This window comes from Sciurus vulgaris (genome assembly GCF_902686455.1).
Source record: "Sciurus vulgaris genome assembly, chromosome: 2".
Classification (NCBI taxonomy): Eukaryota; Metazoa; Chordata; class Mammalia; order Rodentia; family Sciuridae; genus Sciurus; species Sciurus vulgaris.
In genome coordinates, this window is record NC_136462.1 from 16123707 (window position 1) to 16149358 (window position 25652).

The 25652-nt window shown below is 45.2% G+C and overlaps 1 protein-coding gene across 8 annotated transcripts in view; it reads left to right on the top strand.

Moving 5' to 3' along the window:
• Positions 1-25652, top strand: part of FOXN3 (forkhead box N3) — a 403349-nt gene that overhangs the window by 243543 nt on the left and 134154 nt on the right. The window lies entirely within an intron of this gene.

Here is a 25652-nt window from a genome sequence, read left to right on the forward strand (position 1 = left end):
TGTACATGGAGTAACAGCATACCATTTGCATATTCATACATTTACATAGAGTAATGATGTTTGATTCATTCCATTATTTTTTTTCCTTCCCCCCCACCCCTCCCACCTCTCTTTTCCCTCTATACAGTCCCTCCTTCCTCCATTCTTGTCCCCCTCCAAACCCTCATTAAGTGTCATCATCCACTTATCAGTGAGATCATTCCTCTTTTGGATTTTTGAGATTGGCTTATCTCACTTAACATGATAAAGCTGCCTTTTCTTTAAGGAAGGCATTCTGCTGGTCAAAAATGGAGAAGCAGAAAGAAAGTGTTCAAAACACAAAATGAAGGGGATACGTCTGAGGGGCATAGGAGCCATCCTTAAATGCTCCAGTGTGTCAAACTGGGACATTGGAGCAGTGAAAAAGTAACATCTTGGGCTGAGGATATAGCTCAGTTAGTAGAGTGCTTGCCTCACAAGCATAAGGCCAGTGGTTCAATCCCCAGAACCACAAAAAAGAAAAAGTAACATCTTATTGCATTATAACTGCAAGTATAACACAAGTATCTATGAGCCCATGGCGCCCATGCTGATATAAATGAACATATGAGAGAAGAGATACATTTCCCATAGAGAAGAATTCCAAATAATTAATGTGGCTGTAACTCCAGTTGAGGTGGGACATAACTCCTCACTCTAAGTGATAGCACGTAATGACTTGCCTGCAAAAAGTAGAATATGAAAAGGGGTGGGAAGATACGTTTATGGTGGAAAAACCTGTCAAACACTACCCACCTGTCAACACTGACATCATCAGTGATAGATGTTGCCAGGTGCCTGTTCTATGATGTCATGAACTTAGCTCTTCTTCTCCGTGTTAGTCCTCTTGGAGCTACTCTGACAAATACCTGAGCTAAATCAAATCTAAAGAAAAGATTTATTTGGCTCATGGTTGTGAAGACTTCAGTCCATGGTTGCTTGTCCTTATCACTTTGGGCCTGTGGCAACAAAGTATATCATGGTAGGAGCACATGGTGAAGGAAGATGTTCACCTCCTGGCAGCCAGGGAGCTGGGAGAGAAAAAGCGGGGAGGAGCCAGGGTTCCAATATCTCCTTCAAGGACAAACCCCCAATGACCTAATTTCCTCCCACTAGGCCCTGCCCTCTAAAGGTTCTACCACCTCTTGATATGCCACAGGCAGTGACCAAATCTTTAGCACTGGGCCTTCGGAGTCAGATATGTCACTGTTGTGCCTCAGTGTCCTTAGCATATGGGTGTTTGGGGGACACTTAAAATACAGATCATAAGAGTGGTCTTCCCCCAGATCTGTAACATTAGTCTAATCATTGGAAAACATCAAACAGTAGTATTCTTGTACAGAGGGGACGTTCTCCAAACAAAATACCCAATTAGCATTCCTCAAAGTTGTCATCAAAAACAAGTAATGTCGGAGAAATTGTTACGGACCAGAGGAGACCAAGGAGACATGATAGCTAAATGTATAAAATGATCCTGGAACAGAAAAAGGGCATTAGAGAAAACATAGTGAAATATGAATAAACTGTGAAATTTAGTTATAAGTTATGTGTCTGTATGGGTTCCACAGTGGTGACAGATGTCCCGTGATGATCTAAGACATTAACATTGTAGAAAACTGAAGCAAGGGCACACGGGAACTCCCCGTGCTATCTTTGAAACTTTCTTGATTAAAACAAAATAGCTTCCAAAGCCCAGTTATATCAGTTTTTTAAATATCCAGATCTTTTTGGTGTAAAAGGAGTAAAATCACTGCTTCACTCAGCAGTTGCCTGTTGGGCGTCTCTGTCGTCCATACAGAACCCTCTCGCACTCTGTGACATTCTCGGTACCCTTGATGCTGCTCATTCTCTGTAGCTTCTGTGTCACATGGCGGGGGGGGGGGTGCAGTGGGCACCATGGTGACTTGGGTACCACAGATATTGAAACTTGACTTTTGTGAAGTGCCACTCAGCTGTGCTCTGTAGGGTCTCCCCCGGCTGAGCTCAGGGCACTAAGGCCAGATCAACTTGCATAAGGTCTCCAAACCTTTGCCAAGGTCTGGCATGTGAGCCTCAGAATTCAGATCTGGAAAAAGGAGGGAGGATGTTATTTTTGGATGTCTGGCCTGCACCTCTCCAGAAGAGCCCGATTAGCTATTTTAATATTTAGAATGTTGCTATGCCCTTCCTTTCTAGACCTGGTGTTTCTCATTAAAGGATATGCATATTTGGGGGGGGGTTATTATACCAGGGATTTAACTCAGGGGCACTTAATCACTGAGCCACATCCCCAACCCTATTTTATATTTTATTAAGAGACAGTGTCTCACTGATTTGCTTTAGGGCCATGCTTTTGCTAAGGCTAGCTTTCAACTTGAGATCCTCCTGCCTCAGCCTCCCAAGCTGCTGGGATTACAGGCGTGCACCACCGTGTCCAGCTACCACCAAGCTTTTTAAGGAAATTCTTCTTTTTCTCAATGTCTGATGATTAAATAAAAAGGCAGTTCCCCGGGGGTGACTTCAACTGTTGTGTTTTTGGGGGGTTTTTTTTGGTACTGGGATTAAACCTAGCGGTGCTATCCCACTGGACACAGCCGTTTTCATTTTTTATTTTGACACAGTATCTCAAACAAATAAATTACTCCTGCTTCAGTCTCCTGAGACGCTGGGATTACAGGTGTACCTAACAGGTTAATTTCTGTGATGTTGATACTTTATAATGGTGCATTTAAATGTTATTAGATTAGTACTAATTTTAAACAATACAAGATAAATGCCCTGTAAATAGTAGATACAGTCCTAGTAATGTGTTTATAAAGACAGATTGTTGTAAAAATTTGTATATATCTATACTTCGGGTGGTATTTTTACTGGCATAGGCATTAATTCAAAATCAGTTTCAGAAAAGCATTTTAATCCACCCACAGGTTTTTTTTTTTTTTTTTTTTTTTGGTACTGGCAGTTGAACCCAGGTCCTCACACATGCTGGACAATAACTCTACCACTCAGCCACTTTTACTCCAGCCCCTTTACATTTATTTGATCCAGGGTCTCACCGAGTTGCCCAGACTGTCCTCTAACCTGTGATCCTCCTGCCTCAGCCTCCCAAGTAGCTGGGATTATGGGCATGTGCCACCATACCAGGACAGGGAACAGCTTTTGCAATTTATGATACCATGTGGTTTTTAGAGTTCCCTGGATGATCAGTTTTCAGAGAATGGAAATTCTCTGTTGCGAGTCAGAGCCAGTAGAGCTGTGGAGGGTGGTTTTTTTGGTATTTCCAGAGAAATCCTAGCAGCTTGTCTGTGTGATGGATCAGCCCTGCTTGGGCTCTAAATAGCCAGAAATCTTGATGGAAGGGACCTTTTTGTCTTCTGTTGTGCCTTCTATTTCTTGCTAAGGCATCTTCACTCTTAAAAGAATGGTCATGTTTTATATTTTGTTTGAATGTACTATATATAGTTTAACATGTACAGAGTTTGAAAAATATGCAAGATTTTGATGATCTCCATCTAAAGATTTATTTATTTTTTTGGATGACTTTTTTTTTTTTCTAGAATTTGCAAAACATTTCAAGAAAGTTTCTTTTGCTGTCACCTTTAAAAAAAAAAAAGTGAAGAAAATTCCAGACATTTAAGCATATTGTTTAGCTCTTTCTGTTTCTCTTTGTAATTTAATGACTCCCCCTTCCCCAAATATGTTCATGACCTCCCCAAAGTGTTTGGCCTTTCCCATGTTGAGGTTCTAACCAAGGATGGTCAATTTTTAGCCTTAACTCAGCAAAAGGTTTTATTTTATCCTGCCTGCTGCCCTGTTCATGTTCTTTGTCTTTATAATTTTTTTAAATGCCTACATAGAGTAATATTGCTAGGGATAATAGAAGTTGTTCAGAGTGGCCATTGCATATTCAAATTAAATCATCAGCTTTTTTTCCTGGTGCTGGGGACTGAACCCAGTGTCTTGTTTACACTCATTGGTCATTTTTGCCAGGTGCACAAGCTTTTGAAGAGTGTAGCTGGTGGACTGAGAAATGTGTGGGGAGGAGCTAGGTAAGGTACTGAGGTGTTTGGGGAACTCATCCTTTTAAACAATTATAAGATTAGTAAATCCTTAAAATGTTAAGCTTGTTAACATAGCAGTGTTAATTCCTTCCGCTCAAAATGCTGAATTTGCACACAGCAAGGAATAGCTCGTTCATGGCTTGGCTAGGATCCCATAATTTTTTAATTTATAAGACATCTTTCATCCTGGTTATTCAGGGTATTGTGCATTTAGCAGTTGGCAGAAGAACTGCAAAACCACAATAAAATCAGTTCTAACTCACGGGGGAGGAGTTTAATTGTTAGATCATTGTGTTATTTTATGTTTTAATTCAATCAAGCATAAAAAAGAACAAGAGGCTTAGATGAGATGCATTGTTATTACTCTTCCATTTACTTGTAAGCAACAGATCTGATGGAAATCATAAATTGCTTTTTGACTGCCCCTCATATTCAGCACACTTATTTGTGTAAGTTTAACTTAAAAGGGTGAGGTATCATGTATTTGAAGGACTGTTTAAACTAACTTTTCTGCTTAGAGAACAGTAAAGTTAAGAAATCAATAGGAAGCTTCACTGCAGTGAATTTGTAAACGAGTGTGCTAAGTTAACGTGGCTCAACAGGTACAGGATTGAATGACTAGGTTTTCTAATAAGAGTACTGCCAAATATCCATTTTATTTTGTCAAAAAAATTGGAAGGGACAGGTCATAGAAAAGGCTTCAATTTGGGGGGCACTCATAAAAAAAAAAAAAAAAAAAAAAAAACCCAGTGCCCATTTACAGTATGAGCTGTAAAAATCCATTAGTTAACCGTAGTTTTATTTTCATATCAAATCATAGTATCTGTTGACTTTGTTGTATCTGGCGAGTTGGTCTCATGGAGTGTTTTTTATCCCAGCCTTCCCCTTCAGTGTGCTGTCCAGTGTACAGTGATTCTCATTCAGTCCTAATTATTTTATTTGAAGGTAAAGCAGCCCCTGTTATCTTGGGACACTTAGATACTAGGCGCATCTCATGAATACAGCACTCCTTCCTCCAGTTTCCTTCTGTGTCCACACTCATTCTGAAAGGGGACTCCTGAAGCAGGTGGGCTGGTGGTAGGTTTTACGCAGGTACTAAGTGGCTCTGGCGGCCCAGGGAGCCCTGCAGAGGTACTTTTTCATCTTCTCCTCTTGGGGTGCCCCCAGTGTCTGTTGTGTACTTCAATAGCAGAAGTGTTAGGGTCTCTTTAAGTCTCCTACTGATAAATTTCTGTTGATCTAACTCCTAAAATGATGGATAACAAAGAAGTTGTGTGTTTCCCGTACCTCCTGAGAAGAAAGTTGAGGTGTTGATGGACACAGCGGGGGTCTGGAGTCTTTTCAGATTTGCTTAGTGTTTATTTGCTTCTCTGGGAGCCAGCTGAGGGCCTGGCAGATCCCTGGTCAAGCCTTTTAGGCTTTTTTAGAAGAGGAGGGAAATACCTGCAAAGCAGGCCTGACCTGCATTCTGGAGAGCTGTCAAATCCCTCACCTTCCCAGGAGGGGAGACATTGATCTCTGGGTTAGAAATATAAAAGGACTGGTGTGTGTGTTGGGGGGAATAAAGCAGGAAATCAACGATGTACAATGTGAAAAGACAAGCAGCATTTTCTTTGTTTCGCAGCAGTGTAAAAATGACAGATTTTTTTTTTTTAATCCCAATAGTAAATAAACCTACCACTTAGCCTGTCTGAGCCTTCCCTTACACCAACTTCTGGTTTCATTAAATACCTCTGAATTTTATAGATTAATAAAGAGGGGGATTAAGAGGTAGAGGAGTAATATAATTAGATGAGACATGAACTCCATCCTTCATGAAAGATGAGGAAGGTAGAATGGAAGGATTGATTTACTATATATCAGCAGAGGGTTCTGTTGGTCCAGTGGTACCATAGTTTCTACTAGGTGGTGTTAATGAAGGATAGTGGGTGATGTGGGTAGGCATTCCTACTTGTTTCTCCGTTTTTAATTTGTTCTTTTAAGATACACATGACAGTAGACTATTTTGACATACATATGTGGAGTATAACTCATTCTAATTCGGATCCCATCCTTGCGGTTGTATGTGGAGTTTCACTAGTCGTGTGTTCTTCTATGAACATAGGAGAGTTCATTCTACTCTCTTTCCTCTTCCCACTCTCCTCCCTTCCCTCATTCCCTTCTGTCTAATCCAGTGAACTTCTCTCTCCCACCCCACTGTGTGTTAGCATCTGCATATCAGAGAGAACATTCAGCCTTTGCCGTTTTGGGACAGGCTTATTTCACGTAGCATGCTAGTCTCCAGTACCATCCATTTACCAGCAAAGAGGCATTCCCACTTTCAGGGTGGATCTGACCTCTGGGCAGTTTCTGTCCAGATGGAAGGGGCACTGTGAGCTAAGGGGAAAGCCATGGGCAGAATGGGGGGTGTATAACACCCTAGAGAAGAACACCTCCGAGAAGGTAAACATTCCAGCCACCTTCACCACCAGCCAGGAGAGGTTTGTGTCCAGGGGGTGGAAGTTACAGAGAGATTAGAAGATCTCTAGCAGAACAGCATCCATCCACAGAGCCAGGCACAGCAGAACTGGGCGGGTGCTTGGTGGGAGGACAGATGCGGGCTCCCTCTGGAGATGCTAGTCAAGGCTCGACAGCGTGCCCTGTCTTGTCCTAAGGAGTTTAACGGTGGCTGAAGAACTGCAAGGTTTTCCCTTCTAGCCGCTGAGAGGTTCGAAGTCTGTTGAGCTGCCGTGGCAGTCGGTGGAACCCCTTCCCGTGGCATGGTGTGGGCCACTTTCCCGGTCCACGGTGCATGGGGAATACCCATGGCTTGGTTATTCCAAAGTGAGAGGTTGCGCTCTAAGGGCATATTTCAGGTCCTTGATGGGACTCCGCTGGTTGCTCTTCACTGCGTGTCATCCAGCTCTTGAGTCATGCCTGCAATTCCCTCCTGCGCTTTAGTGACACTTCTTTGCGTTTCCTTCCTTGTGAATAAAATGATCAGTGCGGTGTTTTGCCAAGCAAAGATCATTTCCAAAAGCTGTTCATCAGCTCATGCAGACCTCCCCCTATTGTTTATCTCTTGAATCACTGAGAACAACACCCACCCTTTGTATAATCCACGTATGGAGCCAAGCTGGTGTCCTTGTGCTGTGGAGTCACGTGTTTTGGCCGGAGTCTCTGATCACATCCATAACCTTTTGTTTTTGGTATGTCGGGTCCTCTTTGCATCATTTATCAGACCATCTTTGAGACTCTGCCACGTACGTGAAAGGTGCGGAAATAGCGTGAGAAGCATAAGAAATTCCGCGCTCCTTGCTAACTTGCTCATTTTTAAGTCATCTGGACAAAACATCCCTAAACCATGAGACGTGTTTTTCATCCTTATCTTTTGAGATCAGGTTTCTTAATCACGGGAGTCCAGGTTGAGGCATGTGCGCTGTTTACGTATCAGTGGAAAGTTTTGGTCGGAGTCTGTTTACTGGCGCCCCGTTCTACCCCCGACTGTCTCACGAACTTGGTTCCCCCCAACCCCTCTCCAACACACCCACTGTTTGGCAAAAATAAAAGTGAATGGGAAAGAACACCTCCTCCTCCTCCTCCTCTTTTCCCTGCCTCCCCCTTCTCTACACACTCTTTCCTCTTCCCCCTCCAAATTATGGAATTTTTTTGTTTGTTTGGTTTTTGCTTTGTTTTGTTTTGGCATTGCGGATTTAACTCAGGTGTGCTTTACTATTGAATCACATCCCCAGCCCTTCTTACCATTTTGTCTTTGAGACAGGGTCTTGCTAAGTTGCTGAGGCTGGCCTCCAACTTGAGAGCCTTCCTTTCTCAGCCTCCCAATTTGCTGGATTACAGGTGTGTGCCACCACACCTGGCTTGCAGAGGTTTCGAGTGAAATAAATATCTATAGATTGCTTTCAGGAGAGCTGAGTTGCTTATCTTAGGTTTCTCCTGAACCAGAAATGCTTTGCTGCCTTTTCTACTTTTGGAGAAATCGAGGCACATAGCTTTCCCTCCTCAACAGACTTTCCTACAGTCGCCGGCTGGAGGCGCATGACCTGGCCAGGCTCAGGGAGTTCATGGCCCACGTGTGGAACAGAACCAAGTGGGTCCTGCAGATGGAGCAGAGGCTGTGATCCTCTGGAGGAAGGAGGCCAGTTGGGGAACAGCAGGGAAGCAGACAAATGAGAAAGGTCTTAGGACATCCAGCTGACAAGCGCGAGGCTACCTCTCCCCTGCCCTTCCTCTGCACTCCTGCCTCTTCTAGACCAGGGCTCAGTACAGCTGTGAACTCATTGTCCTTGGCAAATTATCTCCCCCTGCACATGCCTGAGCAGCACCTGAGAACCCACACCTGCCTGGTACAGACTGGGACTAGAGCGCCTCCAGGCTGCCTCCCAGCTCCTACAGGCCAGCCACCCCCAACTCAGGTCTGGAGCAAATCTCTGAAAGCGGCTTTCCACTTAGAACGAACCCTGCCTGCCATTCCCTAGCTGTGTGACCTCCACTCTGAGCCTCCGTTCTGCCATTCTTGTTGTGGGATAGGAAGACCAGTCTCAAAGGAGGGCTTTAGGGATTAAATTAAGTAAAATGATGTAGCAGATGCCCGGCCCTTGCTCCTGGCCTGTAGAAAATCAATGAATGTGATTTCTCCTTCCTCCTCATCACCAGACTCTTTTGATAATTGCATAGTCTTGTTTTTGGCTGTGCAGCATACCAGTTTGGTCCTTGGATGTACGGTTTTGCATCATAAAGTATGCTTCAGACTTTATATATCGTAGTCTCCACTAGATTAAAATCTGTGAAGACCAGACCCCTTTGTAAGCTCACTGCCTCTCTTCTTGGCCTTTAAACTGACTTTTGCTTACAGGCAGGCTCCTGGAGACGTTTAACAGTGATTACTTTCAGACACCTAGCACAGCTCATGAGAAGAACATGAAGTACTTTCTTCAAGTTGCAGGGATGCTGGGAGTGATTGGTGACCCTCTTCCCTTTCCAGCCACAAGCCCAGGGTGTTTGGGGTAGAGGAGGGAGAAGCCCAGCTCTGTGTCCCTTTCCTCTGAAGACGACTTAGTGATTCCATCTCCTTCTGCATCTGTCAGCCAGCGGCCTCCTGTGCCCCTGGGTGCCCACGGAGCCGGACTGTTGGGACCTGGTCATTCTTGCAGCCTGAGAGACCTGCCAGGCTGCCCTGGGTTGGGAAGGTTATAAATTCCAGAGCACCAAATATTGTCAGAGGACTAAACATTTTGCAGCTGCTGTAGAAAACGCAAATGTGCCTCAGGTGAAGCGGGCCAGGAGCGCTCCTGCTTTGTCTCCCTCCTTATTCCTTTGAAAAGAAGCCTCCCTCTGCTCTCCGTCTTGACTGGGGAACAGGCACTTGAAAGGCGAGGGACTGGAGCTCCCCTCCCTGAGTCACAGGCCACAGGCCAGCAAAACAGTCAATTGTGTGCTTTCTCTACCAGGTACGGAATCCCTGCTTAAATCTCTCGGCAGTAGCTCCTTAGTTTTTCCCCCTACATTCTTTTCTTCTTTGATGAGAACAAAGCCAGCTCCTCCCTGCTCCCAGTCTTAGTTTTCTCTCCCAGGGAATCTTGCCATAGCCCTTTCATCCCCTAGGAAGAAAGCCCCCCGGATGTTGCCCTTCCTACCTGCTAGCAGAGAAGATCTCCTTTCTGTGGACTTTAAAAGGTGTTCCGAATTTGCACATCTGTGGTGCTGCAGACCTCAGTTCTGGCTTCCGGCCAGGCCCCCCGCTTCTGGCTACCTGATGACCCCTGGCTTGCACAGCCACGCTCCCAGCTCTGTGATGGAGTATTCTAGAGAAAGGCAGGTGGACATATGGTAACGCCAGTGGAATCTTATTCTTATTAAAGCCCTTTGAAGTTCCCTCTTTCTGACACCACCCCCTCTTGCCCTCACCTCTTAGATGTGGCATGTTCTGTCGTCAGGGTTGTTGAAGTCAAAGTTATAAGAAAACCAACTAAGTTTCTCTAATACAACTCTTTGATGTCAAGTAAAACAAAAATCTATTTCTACCCGATATTCTAGACTTCTAAGAAATGAACTGTGAAAGTAAGCTCTTTAGCACTCTGTAGGATTGTTTAAGACTTTTAAGTTCATTTCATCCTCCCTGCTGTGCATCTGGATTTGGGCTGGGAAGCAGCCAAGCACGTCTTGAATACCTACTATGTGCAAGCTTAATATAACAGACGTCATCTATGCCATCCTTCCTAAATCATCGGAGAGGGCGAGAGAGATTCTACACTGTTTCATATTTGTGAGATCAGAGACTAACAGAGGCAGTCATGTGTCTGCCAGCGGCTGAGCTGCTGGGACCCAAGCCAGCCAGATGTCACTATCGTCACTCTAGAGCCCAAATCCTCCCACTCTGATTTGCCACCTCGTGGTCACTGTCTTTCTTGGAGGTGTCCCCTAGTATCTGAGAGTGAAGAGCGAAGTCTCAGGAAGGAGGAAGCACACGTCATTTTAAAAAAGGCAGGTTAGGGTTTGTAGCATGGCGGGGGTGGGAGGTGAGGATCTGAAACCCGGGATGGAGACAGTGGGGCGAAGACCCTCGGAGGGAGCCATGGAAGATGGTGGGAGAGGGGCAGAGAAGAACTGAGAGGGAGGAGCAGCCGAGGGAGAGGGACTGGAGCCAGGAGCCAGGAAGGGCCAGGGTGCACACATGGGGCGAGGATGGACTCTGGGGTCAGCGACAGTCACACCACATTCTCTTAAACTGGTATTTAAATTTTATGACTTAGGGGATTATTCTTAGGGGCTGTTTAATGAGGAAAAAGAAGGTCAGAGTTCATGGTATTAAAAAAACTTCCTTGCCCATGAATTCTACACTTAGTTAGTGTTTTATTTTGTTTTTCCTTCTTAAATACTCAGTCATCCATCCAACTGTATCATTTCTTACATGTAATTTTAAAAATGGGTTTGTAGGGAGAACTGACCATGAGCTAACCACCTTTGGGCTTGAGGGTGTTTTCTTTAAAAATCATTGTGGTTGAAGCCATATATTTTCTTAATTTAAAAAAAAAAAAAAAAAAAAAAGAACCAACTCCAAGCATTGGCCCAAATCTTGAATATCGTACAAATTGAGTAAACATCTGTGAAGGAAAAATGAATTGATGGAATTAGCATCCTGTGTTTGACACTGAAGTCATAAGATGAATGAAAGACACAAAATTACTTTTATTTGTTAAGGAATAAGCAATGAAAATTCTTCTGGAACTACCTGCCTAACTTTGGTTGACCCAAATGTATAAAAATTAAGCTCAAAATAACTATCAAAACAGTGCTCTTAAATCACATATTTGCTAAGGCAAGACTTGGATTGCAGGACATCATCAACTCTGCTGGTCATTTTGATTTGTATTTGCCAAGTTGAACCAGCCACTTGGGTGGCAAAATGCAGCACATGAGAATGTTTTCAGTAATCTAAGCAAGTATCGGGTTGATACAACCTCAGGGAGAACCAGCTCAATTAATGTGCTGGACCGTTGGGGCTGTTTTGCAATTAGTCTGGGAAGTTTTTTCTTTTTCTTTTTTCTTCTTTTGCTTTCCATTTTCCCAGCTTTAGTGAACTGTAACTGAAAAATTAAAATTATATCTACTGGAGATGCACAGTCTGACATTTAGATGTACATATACATTGTGAAACAGTTGCCACAATCCAAGTAATTAATACATCCATCATCTCAGCCACCTTTCCTTTGTAGTGAATACTTAAGATTTACTCTTAGCAAATTTCAAGCCTACAAATACATTTATGAGCAGCTTTTTTTTTTTTTAACAGTACTGGGATCAAACCCAGGGCCTTGTTCTCCATTTTTAATTTTTAAAGAACCTCCATATAATAGCTGTACTAATTTATTTCCACCAACAGTGTCTAAGGGTTCCCTTTTCTTTACATCCTGGACTCCTCTTAGTGTTTTTTGACTTTTTTTTGATAATAGCCATCCTGACAAGTATGAGATGGTCTCTCATTGTGATTTGATCCGCATTTCCCTGGTGATTATTGATGTGGAACATCTTTCCCTATATTTGTTGACCATTTGTATGTCTTCTTTGGGGGAAATATCTATTGAGGTCTTTTACCCATTTTCTATCATTATCATTATTACTATTAACTATCATTGTAGACTTTCCCTTTATATTTTAGATAATTATGTCTTATTGGAGATACGGTTTGGAAATATTTTCTTCCGCTCTGTAGGTTGCCTTTTATTTCATAGATTGCCTCCTTTGTTCTGCAGAAACTTTCTAATTTGATGTCTTCATACTTGTTTATTTTTGCTCTTAATGGCCTGTGCTTTTTGGTGTCCTATCCCCCCACCCCCACCCCCCCAAAAAAAAAACCATTGCAAAGATCATTGTCATGGAGCTTTCCCCCTGTACTTTCTTCTAGAAGTTTTAAGTCTCATTTAAGTCTTTAATGCATTTTTACTTGATTTTTGTTTGGAAATTTTGGCTTTGGCAAAATTTCTAGATCAGCATAAAGGGGACAAAGGTTAGGGTATCAGAGTCATAAGAGGAGCTTTTTAAAAAATTCTGTGGCCCAGGCATGGTGGTACACGCCTATAATCCCAGTGGTTCAGGAGGCTGAGACATGAGGATTGTAAGTTCAAAGCCACCCTCAGCAAAAGTGAGGTGCTAAGCAATTCAGTGAGATCCTGTCACTAAATAAAATAAAAACACTGAGCTGGGGGTGTGGCTCAGTGGTCAAGACCCTTGAGTTCAATCCCTGCTCTCCCCAAAATACTGTGTGGAATGTCTCTAGTGGGAGAGACTGTGTATGGGGAGGGAGCATATGAGGACTCAGCACTTTTCATTTTGCTTTGAACCAAAAATTGTTCTTTAAATGAAGTATATTATTATAAAAACTCATATATCCATTTCCTGACCTTGGAGAACTGGATACAGCATTTAAAGTCATTTCTTTTGTGAGCCATGGTTACTATGCAGGGTGTTTTCCATTCAGTATTGCGTGACAGGAGAACCATGCATAGAATCATCGTTCTCTTTGTAGGATCTGGGAGTTGAAAAGTACTATGCAGTTTAATGTTCCCTGAGTGGGTCCTGGAGTGCATGGGGTCCAGGTGATGTCAGGATTTTACTTTTGAGTCTGCATGAAGGTTTCCATGGTCAACAGTTTTGGGAATGAAATTCATTAAAAAAATGAACCTCGTTCCCAAACGAATTCACATGTTTCCTACTCTATTAAATAGACACGTTTTAAAAAGGTGGCAGTTATCTGCATGTTCTAAGAGACACCAGTTTGAGAAAAATGGGCTTAATCAGGGTGTCTGAACCCGTGGTTGCCACTCACAATTTAGGGGTTGCCACTAAACTTTTTTTTTTCTTTCTCCTTTTTTTTTTTTTAATAAAAAATTGAAGTGTGGAATAAAAAATACCAGAATGCACATAAGAGGACAAGAATTGTTTTGTGAAACTTTAGTTTCAGTTATGCGTGTGTTTCTGTGAACGCAGTCAGAATGAAATGTCTATTTCTTGCCGTCGATGATAGCCCCCAATTTTTTTTTGAGAACACTGGTCTCATTCACTTCCCCTTTGCAAGTGAAAACACTGTGTCTCATGTGGGGCTTACGGTCACGTGGAGAGTTAGTGACAGAATCCAAGTCTGTTCCTCGTCCTCTTCCTGGTCATCTTCCTTGCTCTACTGTTACATAAATCACCCTGTTTAGAAAGCAGCCCAGATGTCCATCCACAGATCAGTGGATGAGCAAAACATGTACAAGGGAATATTATTAAGCCTTAGGAAGGAATGAACCTGTAACACGGGTCACGGCATGGGTGAGCCTCGAGGATGCCAGGCAGTAATCGAGGCACAGAAGGATGGGTGTCCAGTGAGTCTGTTGACCTGGAGTTCTTAGGACAGGAAATTCAGACAGAAGGTGAGAGGCTGCCACGGCTGCAGGGGAGCAGGGTGGGGAGCTCCTGTTGGAATGATGAAATAGTTCTGGAAATAGTGGTGGAAGTTGCTCCACAGTGGGAATGCACCAAATGCTGCTCAACTGGACTTTATAATGGGTGTGGGCAGAGCTCCTGCCTAGCATGTACAAGGCCCAGGTTCCATCCCCAGGTTTGGTATATATATATATATTTGTATTTTTTATATATTTATATTTTACATAGATATATATATATTTATATAGATATATATTATATATATATATATATTTTTTTTTTTTTTGGACACACCTTGTTTTCTCTTTTAACATCCATTCAGTCCTGCTGTCCTGTCCTTGGGTAGGTCCAAGCCAAGGCACCGGGGCTCTGAGGATTCTGAGGCCAAGACAGGCTCCTTGCTCTTAGGAATCCTGGAGTGCTGGGCGTAGTGGCATACACCTGTAATCCAGAGGCTGAGGCAGGAGGATCCAAAGTTAAAGACCAGCCTGGGCAACTTAGTGAGACCCTGTCTCAAAATAAAAAATAAAAAAGATTTGGGGACTTAAGTCAGTGGTAAAGTGCCCCTGGTTCTGTCCAGAGCACTGGAAGTAAAGGAAAGAAAAAAGAAAAACAAAGGAGGAATCCCTGGGGCAGCATGTGGTCTCACCTAGACTCTCTGGCGGGTGATCTCCACCAGCATCTCCCAGGTGATGTATCTCTCTGCAGCCAGTGAAGCTTAGCAAATGACCTTTTAGGTGCTAATAGCTTTGATTTCCAGCTGCAGCATTTGAGTAAAACAATAATTTGCTTTGGGAAGCCTGAGCCGAAAAATATTTTATGGTTTTTCTCTGTTTCACCCCTTTCATCAGTTACTTGGTCTTTAGCCCTAACCTGCAGACAAGTAGCCTTTTCTCGTTCCTCTTCTCTCTTCTCCAGACCTGCAGGTCTCTGCACATAGCAACCTAAGTGACCTGCTTAAGACGTCCCAAGTCAGTTACAGTGATTCATGCCATCTGTGTTCTCTACTCCTGCTTCACAGGTTTGGGTCTGAGAATCAGGTAAATCAGGGTGAATTGAAATGAGGGAGCTAAGATCTTTTGAATTCCAGATAAATTTCTGCCTGTAGAAGTTGCAGCCCATTGACTTTGCTTGAGGATTTTGGAGATTTCTTAACACCAAACAGGACAGGTGCCCTTTGCTTCTGGCTCCTGTGCTGATAAGAGCTCACAGGTCTGTTCTTCCACCTACCCTGTCAGAATGCTGCAGCCCTTGAGTCAGCCTTTGCAATAAAGGATCCTTGGAGAACTTGCCTGTAATTTGACCAGTGAAAATATTTAACTGTGTTTGTTGGGAGATAAGGAGATGCTTCAGAAGTAGGTGATTTTTATGTTACACTGAAATTTGCCATGAGCGAGGCGGGAAGCAGGATGGCTTCTAGAACCTTCCTGAGTTGGGTCAGTATATCATGACCTTGAAACTCCTAGCATAACCTTGTCAGTTTTAGGGCTATTCCAGGGTTTTTTCATCTTGGCTCTGTGGGAGTTCTTCCTCGTGGAGGGCTGCCCTGTGCATTGTAAGACATTTAGAAACATCCCTGGTCTTTAGAACCAACAGATGCCAGGTGGCTCACCCTCCAAGTTGTGGTGATCACAGTGTTTGCAGACATTGTCATATGTCCTCTGGGAGACAGAGTCACCCCAGTTGAGAAGCACTGGCAAAACCCATGTTCCTTCTACTGTGTTCTGAGTTTTATGTGTCAAGGAGCGTGTCTGTTGTTATTCTGAAAATAATGGAAATGGACTTGGAGTTTCTTTTTTTTTTTTTTTTTTTCTTTTTGATCCCTACCTTTTTAGTACAAAACTCAGTCTTTTAAGGTATAAAAACTGTCATAGATTGAGAGGAAATTAGTTCCTAGCATTGGTGTTAGAACCAATCCATCACCTGTGTAACAGACCTGTTTTGTGATGGGCGCTGGATGTGTCTTAGGCTACGTGACCTCTGGTGTGTCTTTCTACTGGAGAATTGCGCCACGGAGCAGGTCTGCTGCCCGTCTTATTTCTTCCCGTGGCTGCTTCTGGGTGTCCTGGTGGGATCCCGTGTAGTTATAATCTGAGCAGGAACAGGTGAGCGGATACAGCGGAAGCCTGTATCAGCAGGACTTGTGTGGTATCATTCTCTTACTGTGCCTGTGCCGGGCACATGGCTGCCCAATGTGGCAAGTTATTTACCTCCTTGGAGAATGACACCCGCCTGTCATCTTATTAAGTGACTAGAGTCGTCTTTTGAATTCACATCCTGTCCTGGTGCGTGATATCAGTCATTTGAGATCATAGACTTTTTTTGTGGTGTAACAATGTATTCCAGAGCCTCAGATACATTCCCAAGTGCCATACTTCCAAAAGCAAAAATGCCCACCCCTGGCTTCTCACAGGCTGGGCGGGCTGCAGTGTTTCTCTGTCCACCCATCCAGTATTGCTGGAGCTCCAGTGGCCATGCTGTGTGTGAGTGACTGAGGTAGCCACAGGGCCACACTGGCTTCCCGTCATCAAAGCGTATGCTCCAGTTAGAAGGATGGGCTGAGAAACAAACCTATTGTAATTGCAGATTTGTTTTCTGTCACCTGTATGGAAGGTTGTGGTTTAACCTTCCTACCTGTTTTTCAGTTCTTCCCAAGTACGAAGGGCTGCAAAGTGGTGACAGTTTGGAAGGCATTCCTGTGTGTTCTGGAACATTGTGCAGGGCGTCTGAAACCAGGGCCTTCTTATGATGACACTGTCTCTGGCTAGCTGTGTGCTAACCCCAGTGAGCCCAGGTGCCTCATCTTCATGGGTCTCATTTCCTTGGCATATAAAATAAGGTGGTTGGGTTAGATCATTTATAAGGTCCCTTCTGACTCTGGCAGTCTAGAATATTTGAGACCAACCTCATGATTTATCAGTGTTTATGAGGAGGACTTATTGTAAATTTTAAAAAAGGCTTCCTTGAGCACAGGTGTCTGTGAAGAGGCTGGAACAACTCCAGGGAGATTAGAAGCCATCAGGGCCTTGAGACCCCCATCCAGCCAGATGTGGTGGAGTACGCTCGTAATCCCGGCAACTACAGAAGCTGAGTCAGGAGAATGACAAGTTCGAGACCAGCCTCAGCGACTTAGTGAGGCCTTGGCACAAAATAAAAAATAAAAAAAGGCCTAGGGATGTGGCTCAGGGGTTGAGCACCCCTGGGTTCAATTGTTCAGTAACAAAAAGAGAGAGGGAGGGAGAGATCCCATCTTATGGGTAAACCAGTATCTGGGAGACTAAACATCTTGCCCTAAAACCCCATAAGAAGGACCTTATCTGGGACAGCCTGTGAACTTCAAGGGCTTCTTTCCACAGGCTCTGTGGGGGCACAGGTGCTGTTTACTGTTACCTTTCTGGTAATAATGGAGAGAAATGTTCGGAACATCCTTCTCTTTTTTTCAAGGTGACTTAGCATACCTCTGAATATTTCAGTATTTGTTTTGTAGGTAAATTGCACCTTCTCCAAGAATTCATTGCAAAATCTCTCACTGTGCATCAGAATAACCTTCCTGGATCCCCTGGATGATGCCCGGCATATACGGCCTCATGTTATGGTGCTGAGTGAACAGGTGCTATTTCTCTTATGAGACTGTGGTCATCTCCTGTAGCCAGTGATTGCACTTAATGACCTGGAAAGACCCCATGGCCTTCCTGGTCAGGCTGTGTGTGCCTGAGTGCATCTGTGTGTGCATATTAGATACTGGTAAATGCTGGTGGAAGGAGTGGATGGATCGCAATGTCAGGAACTGGGAAGCACTCAATAAAGAGTTGTTGAGTTGGACCAAATTGTAAGTGGTTAAATATTTCATGGTTCTCTACCCTTCTACTTCATGCCATTTACGGTGTGTTAGAAAATGAGATGAAGCTGTGTGTTTGCACTAAAGAGTGATAAGAGGTTGCTGGTTATCTGCAGAGCCAGAGAGCTTTTAGTCTTTTTGCAGCTCTGGTTCTTTCTTTTCTTTCTTTCTTTCTCTTTTTTTTCTTCCTAAAGCAGTGTTTACTATTTCTGGCCATTATGTGCACTAATATAAAAATTTAATTAGACCCTTTCTTTTCAATTAATTATTACAGCCATGTTTGTTTGCTTTTTCAACAGAGTTTACATTCTGGGAACAAGAGAGATCAATTTTCTATCACAGAATTCATTACTTTTGACTGAAGTCCAGCACGCCCGTGAGCATACACCCCAGTCTGGGTGACTTCTCGGGCAGCTGGAGGATTGTGGGTTGTGAAATGGACAAGTGTTCAGGTCGCCTCTGAGTCTAAGAGGAGTTTGATCACTTTCTCAGAGTGGCTCGTGCAGCAAAGTGAAAATTCTGTGCAACCTCCGAGACTAAAAATACACATGCGTTGACTTCATTCCTCATAATGTATTTTTTTTTTAAACATCCAGAGAGTCAAAATTGGGTGTAGGATGAATACAGATTTCTGCATTAGAACGGCTATTTTCTTTGATAGCACCTGTAAAAAAAGGAATGTCCTTGAAATATTTTATTTATCTTCAGGTCCCCGACAGTGCCTAGCATATGGTGGTAGTTCTGTAAATATTTGTTGAATGAAAATGTGTGCAATAAATAACTAGTTTTGCTTTTTATCACTGGTAAAGGTGTTTTCTGGACTTAAGGTTTTCTGTGCCTGTGCCTCTAATAAGTCTCCAAGATTAACGTCTGGATGGGGCCGTTTTCAGGGTTGGGAGATATAGCACATCTTTGGGCCAGAGCTGCAGCAGCCATGTATTTCTCAGCAGGGCAGGGGTTGGGCCCAGTCCCTTTGAGCAGTTCACGCAACTTGGAAGCCACACGCACCTAGTACAAGCCAACTGCCACTGTCACTAGCTGTGATGTTGGGGCATGTGACATCACTGCTTGTGTTCTCTGTCATAGCTCATACCAGGCCATTAGTACCTACACCAGGGAGAGGAGGGTAGCATATCATATATAGAGAATTCAATAAACATGGCCATTTACAGATCCTTATATTTAGTGATGGTTTCCTTTCATAAAGAGGGTGTGCGTGCACCCTCCTCTGTACTGAATTGTTTACCTCTTAGCCTTTCATGAACTGGAAGGAGGGAGAAAGCGCCCCAGCAGCTTTGGTTCTTTGGCCCCTTAGGGCTCATGTGTATGGTGCAGAGTGAGAGGATAAACCTGAGTGCAGGAAGGATCCAGGTGGTGTGTGTGTGTGCAGGTGTTGGGTGCACGACCTTTCTGCAGCGACCGGAATGCTCTGCATCCGCACTGTCCAGTACCTAGCTGCTAGTCACATGTGGCTAATAAGCCCTGACATGTGTCCAGTGTGACTAAGGCATTAAAATTTTTTTTTTTTTGGTACGAGGGATTGAACCCAGGGGCACGCTACCACTGAGCCACATCCAAAGCCATCTTTATTTTTTTCTATTTTGAGATAGGGTCTCATTAAGAACCCCATGCTGGCCTCAAACTTGTGATCCTCCTGCCTCAGCTTCCTGAGAAACTGGAATTCTAGGCTTTGCTACTGCACCTGAGAAAATTGAACTTTTCAATTTCCTTGAGTTTTACAGTTGCTGCATAGGACAGTGCTATCCAGTTCTTAGCTGTGGCACTTGCCACCTGTTTCCTGGGAAGGTAGGAGAGGTCCAGCACCTCAGCCATCTTTCCGGCCCTCCTGGATCAGATCTGCTTTGCGGTAAGATCTCCGGTGGTTCCTGGGTGCTCGGAGTTGTGACCTCGTGGCCTGCACTCAGTCTTTGCAGACACTTCCCCGCAGTTTTGACGCTGCACAGGACAGAGGGTTCTTCAGTCTCCTTTGTCTTCTCAGCCAATCTCACAACTGCTGGATCGCCGGGACTCATGCTTATAGGTCTCTGTGCATCCCTGTCTTTAAAAGAGATCAAAGAAAAGAAGTTGTGCAGCTTTTATCTCAGGATTAAATGCTCTCTCTTCTCCTTAATCTGTACACTCCCTAAAAGGTGACTCTGCCTTTATCTTCTCATTCATCCCACTGCAGCCAGGGGTTTCCCACCAATTTTACCTTAAAGCGTAATGATACGGGTGTATGCGCGTGCGCACACACACGCACGCACACTCACTCACTTTGAGATGTTTTCAGTCAAATCAGTGTGTTCACATTGTAGTTCTCTTAATGCTTCTCAGCACTGTGGCTAGTGATAAATATTTCAAAAGCAGGCGTGTTCTCTTGAAGTGAAACTAGAGAATGTCCTCCTACCTTCCTGAAAGTATTAATAATTTCTATTCTGTAATGGTGCTAATATAATGAATTGAAATCAACAAGAGAAAACTCTGCAGATTCCTTTGGTATTCAACAGCAAATCCCTTTGGTTAATAGGGATGCTGCCTGCAGATTTATTGTTGATGTTGGGAAAGGAAGGGAGGGTGGCTCTGGGTTTCATGATTTTAATGGCAACTTCTCATTCTTGAATGGCTCACAGATATTATGCGATGATGGCTCAGTTCCAGTAGTTGTTTTTATGGTGACTCTAGCAGGTTGCAAATCCTATTAAGCTGCATCTGGGAAGTTTTCAAGGGCACCGTGAGGAAACTGATTCACAAAGTCATCATGCCAGCATTCTAGGCCCCTATAGTGTCTCTAAAACAGATTCAGTGATAGTGCTAGTAAAGGATGGAGCCAGAACTTGAACCCAGGTAATTTGGTTCAAGTACACTTCACCTTCACCCTCAGCTGCCTTTGCTCTGTCTCTGATATCTGCTGTGCTGTGTTAGTCAGATTTCCATCACTGTGACAAAACACCTGAGATAAACAACTTAAAAGGAGGAAAGGTTTATTTTGTTTCATGGTTTCAGAGTTTCTGGGCCTGAGGTGAAGCAAAGCATTGACACAGAGGGAATGGTGGAGTAAAGTCATTTGGTACCTCATGGCACTCAGGAAGCAGGGGGGTGGGGCACAGGGGAAGGACAGGGCCAGGAACAAAATACACTCTTCAAGGGCATGCCCCCAGTGACCTTGACCTTCTTCCTCCAACCAAGCCCCACCTCCCCCCAACAGCCTGTTAAGCTGTGAGTCCCTCAGTGGATCGATCCGTTCCTGAGGTCAGAGCCCTGTTTCCAGTCCCCTCCCACAGGCCCCTCCTATGGACCAAGCCGTCAGCACATGAGATTTGGGGGGACATTGCAGATCCAAAGCTCACCAGTTACTTCGTTGCTGTAGTTCCGCTCCTCCTTCAGACCCCTGCTCAGATGTCACCTTCTCAAAGGCACCTTCATCCCAAGGAAGTCCACCCCCCTTGTTCTCTCGCTGTGTGTCCTTCTCCGTTTTTCTCCTGAGCTTTTTCCCCCACGTGCCTGTCATATGGTTACCTCATGTAAGTAAATTCCTTGCACACGGGACTTGGTTGTTCACTGCTGTACCTACCCTTCGTGGGACCCTGTCTTGGCCGGGTCGAGTGTCAAGAAAGGTGCCCGCCCATGTGCCACCAGGGGATCAGTTCTGAATGAACAAGCCAACACCCGCTGGCCTCAGAGAGTGCCGGGGGTGCCCTGAAGCATCTGCCTGCCCCTGAGTTTGCTGGGTTTGAGGCTCCAGACCACCTTGCCTCTCCCCTCTCACCCTTACCCAGTGCCCGTCCCTTCTGGGTGGTGCGACCACTTGGTTCCGCCTCTCCCCCTTCCCTCTGCTCCACTGTGACTGCACCTGCCTCCGCTTCCTCTGTCCTGGGCCATGGCCCTCTGCCATTCTCCCTCCCACCCCAGCCTCAGGCGTGGCCCTTGGAGCAGAGTAGGTGCCACGGACTCGGGACTGACGGAGGCGTGAAGCCGCGGTGCTGGGGCAGAGCCACAAGGAGCGGTTGGAAGTAGGTCCTGCTTGTGTGGAACCAAGTGTTTCTTTGGCACCACGAGACCTCACTGTTCAAGCTGTGAGATTTAAAGGCAAAATGCTTCCTGCTAATTATTAACAGTTGCCCTGTAAGAACGGAGCCATTATGGGCCCTGAACCCTGGCACGCTGCCCCTCCCAGCAGCGGACAATGCCAGGGAGTGAGAGGCGAGGCCAGCCCCATTAGACCTCAGAGCACCCGAGGAGGATTGTAGTATCAGGGCCAGAAGAGTAGGGAGGGGGCCCAAGGATTGGAAATGAGATTATAGGACCTAAGAGAGCCTTGCTTTTGTTCAGGAAATCATTTACTGGTTTTCTTTTTTCTTTTCTTTTCTTCTATTTTTTTTTTTCCCCTTTTTTTCCCCCAAACGTGGCAGTGAGACATTCGCTGGTTGAGGGACTGGAGTGTAGACCAATGTCCTGGGGCCTTTCAGATCCTTAAAGATAAGTTGGTCTCTAGTTGTATTTGTTTGGCTTCTTATTTAAGAAGAAGGGAAAAAAAAAAAAAGAGGAAGGAAGGAAGGAAGATGAAAGGCAGACAGGGAAAGAAGTGAGGAAGCTCCTGGGGTCTCTATTGAGGGACTCAGGATGTCCCTTTAAAGAACCTCTTCTTGGTCAGTGTGCCTTCAGATTAAAGTCTAGAGCATGGATGGCAATGTGTTCAGAGTTTGGTTCCTTCATTTTGCACTCTGAGGAGAAAGGTCCTTTCCCCTTCACCCCAGCTGCTCCCACGGAAAGCCACTCATGAAATCCTGCGGCGCCGTCGCCATGGGCTGTGTCGTGTGACAGTTTCTCAGCCCCCCTGACAGTTGTCTTAGTGCCCCAGGGTCTGGTCCACTTCTGATGTTTCCTGGAGGTAGGTTTTGTTTGGGTGCCTCTTAACCCTCATTCTCAGTTAGTGCCCACTTCCGCTGCCAGCCTCCTGCTGTGTCTCTCTGGAGGTTTTATTGATAGGAAGGGGCTCTTTGCCTGTGTTAGAGCAGCTCCAGTCCCCCTGGGTGCCATCAGCAGCCTCGCGAGGGCTTTGTCTAGCTGCTGGTAATTCCTGGGCATTAGGCAGCCCACGGAGCTGTGCAGGAGCACCCTGCAGGCTGGTTTCAAGCTCACCACGAAGAATCCCAGGTGTCTTTGACACTTAGCGAGGGACCAATTTGTGGGTGATCCTGAGGAAAACCCTTTCAGAGAGGCTTCATACTTTGGAAGTTTGGGTTAGCACAGAGTTTGGGCAATAGGGTACCCCGGTTACAAAATTCACCGCCAAGCCCCTTTTTAAAAAATTTTTAATTTTAGTTGTGATGAACCTTTTCTTTATTTATATGTGGTGCTGAGGATGGAACCCAGTGCCTCACACATTCTGGACAAGCACTTCACCTCTGAGCCGCAAACCCAGCCCCGCCAAACCTTTTGATGGAGCTTCCTTTATTCAAAATTCCTTCTGAATCTCTGGGTCTGTTTCCTGCTGAGTGACTCCTGGAGGTGCAGGAGGACACTGGATTCTGCCCTGTGGTTTGTCTTGGGTTGTTGAGGGAAGTGAAGCGATGAGTCTGAATATATGGCCGATCTGAGCTCCTGACTTGTCCCTTTCTCTTAAAAATGAAGTACTCTCTGTCCTCCCTTTATTGACTGCCCCCAAAATGGTTTGTCTTCTTTTTTTTTTTTTTTTAATTTGGAGATGATGGCTATTTGAATTTCAGCTGATTGAAGTTGTAATGGAGGCTGATTGTGCAGCAGACCTCACGTTGACCTCCCTGAGTGATGAGACACAGCCTGTCGTCTTAGAACTCACACCCTTCCTGGACAGCAAGGGGTGTGGCACCAACCTCAGAACCTCGTGACCCTGCCTGGTCATTTGTGTTTGCTCTTGGTTTCTGACTTTCTGTCCAGAAATGAGAGAAGGGTTGAGCTCAGCTTCATTATCCAAATATCATTCAGGAACTGCCATGGGGTGTGAAATCGGAGCACTCCTGTATGGGACGTACGGCGTCGCCTGTACCAAATGTCACACCTTGTTCTTCTCTGCAGAAAGAGTAGCATAGCAGGCCTGAGACGGCCCTCCTAACAAAGTTTTGCCTGCAAGGTTGACCCTTGGCTGCCGATGTCTGCAAGCTGGACTTTGGAAGGGTCCCCCCGTTACCAGAACTGTGAACGTCCCTGTGCCCGCACTGTGTGTGAACAGCTGGTTGGTGAGGGCCGGTTGGGATTTGGGTGTAGCCTCAGGTAGGCACCTTGGGCACCAAGTCTCTGATGTGCTTCCCTGGTGGGGGGCATCTCACGTGAGCTGTCACCCACCCCACGTGGCTCCAGGAGAGGACTCTGAAGCTCGCACACTCCTCAGTTGCTGTGGGCTTTGCCCCATGAGCCTCTTCCCTTTACTAGTTGAGCTTTGCATCCTTCTGCTGAGTTTAATGGGGACCGTGACTCATTGTGTGTTGAGTCCCATGAGTCCCCCTAGCGGGTCGTGGAAACCGGGAGCGAATTGTCAGCCCCTGGCACACTTTCCAGGCCCATCTGCCTCCTGAATTTGGCTATCTCAGCAGGTCTCTCCTGCAACCCGGTACCCAAAATCACAGACCTGAGTCATAGGGATTGCACCAAATCCTGCCCATTTTCTCTTAGAAGTGTCCCGTGAATTAAGATTTCCTCTATCTTTTGTCTCCTCTGGGTTTGTATCGGTGGCCTCCCTGTCTGGCTTTTCTGCCTCTGTTCTCCATCCCAGCCCGTCTCCGGTCATCTTGCTCCAGACCCGGGCTGAGTCACCAGCAGGGCCTGTGCAGCTCCACTCACCTGCTGTTGTGCACAGATGCGTGACATTACCTCTCTGCCTCAGTGTCCCGATCTGTTCACAGCCATAGCAGTAGTGCCTTCCTCATAGGGTTGGTGCAAGCAACCAATGACTGACTATTTAAAATCCTTAGGCCAGTGCCTGGCCCATAAAATGTGCTGAATAACTAACTTTTAACTGAAAGTGTGTTTTATAATTATCTGTTGGCACATTCGTCTCTGGGTTGTCAACTGCCGCGTGGCATCGTACCTGGTTCTGGCTCTTGAAAGAATAAATGAATGAGAAAAGGAGAACGGGAGGTTGGTTAAATATGATCCATACACTCCAGAAACCTCCTGGCTAGTTGGGGGAATATAGGACACCTAATGGATGAACTAGCAGTTTAAGAGGCACATGGGTTAACTAGTGGCTCACTGTCTAAGTGTTCAGAGGAGGGAGTGGTCTGGGTGAAGTGCGAGAGGAGGCAGACGAGAAGTGGACAGCTTCCCCGAGGAGGCAAAGCAGAGAAGTTCCCAAGCTCAGGCCTGACACCGTCTCAGCTCCCAGAGAGGCAGGGAAGTGTCAGGATTCCGTGGCTGCTGAGAACAACCATGAGAGGGAAGTCTGCCCAGCGGACCCTCAGACTCTCCCTGTGCTGAAACTTGCCTTTCTCCCTGCTGACGTTTTGAGCTATTTAGCTCCAAGTGGGCACTTCCTGGAGAACAATCACTGTATGATGACTTCTGAACAACTCTCTCCAGGACATCTTGATTTCCCCACAGCCCTCTGAGATGCAGGGAACTCTTGGAAAGAGGGAATTATGTGTCAGCTCTAGCCCAGACACTCCTCCAGTGTGTCTGAGGAAGTGTGCATGTGTGGGGGGGTGATTACCAAGTCTTTATCACTTAGTTGGTAGGAAGGGTTGCTTGAGTGGACTGCTGTTGAATGGAAGGCCGCTGTGCCCTTTGCCATGTGAGGACAATTTTGTCCAAGGACCCTTCCCAGGAACTCCTAGAGGCCTCTTTATATAAAGTGTTATTGA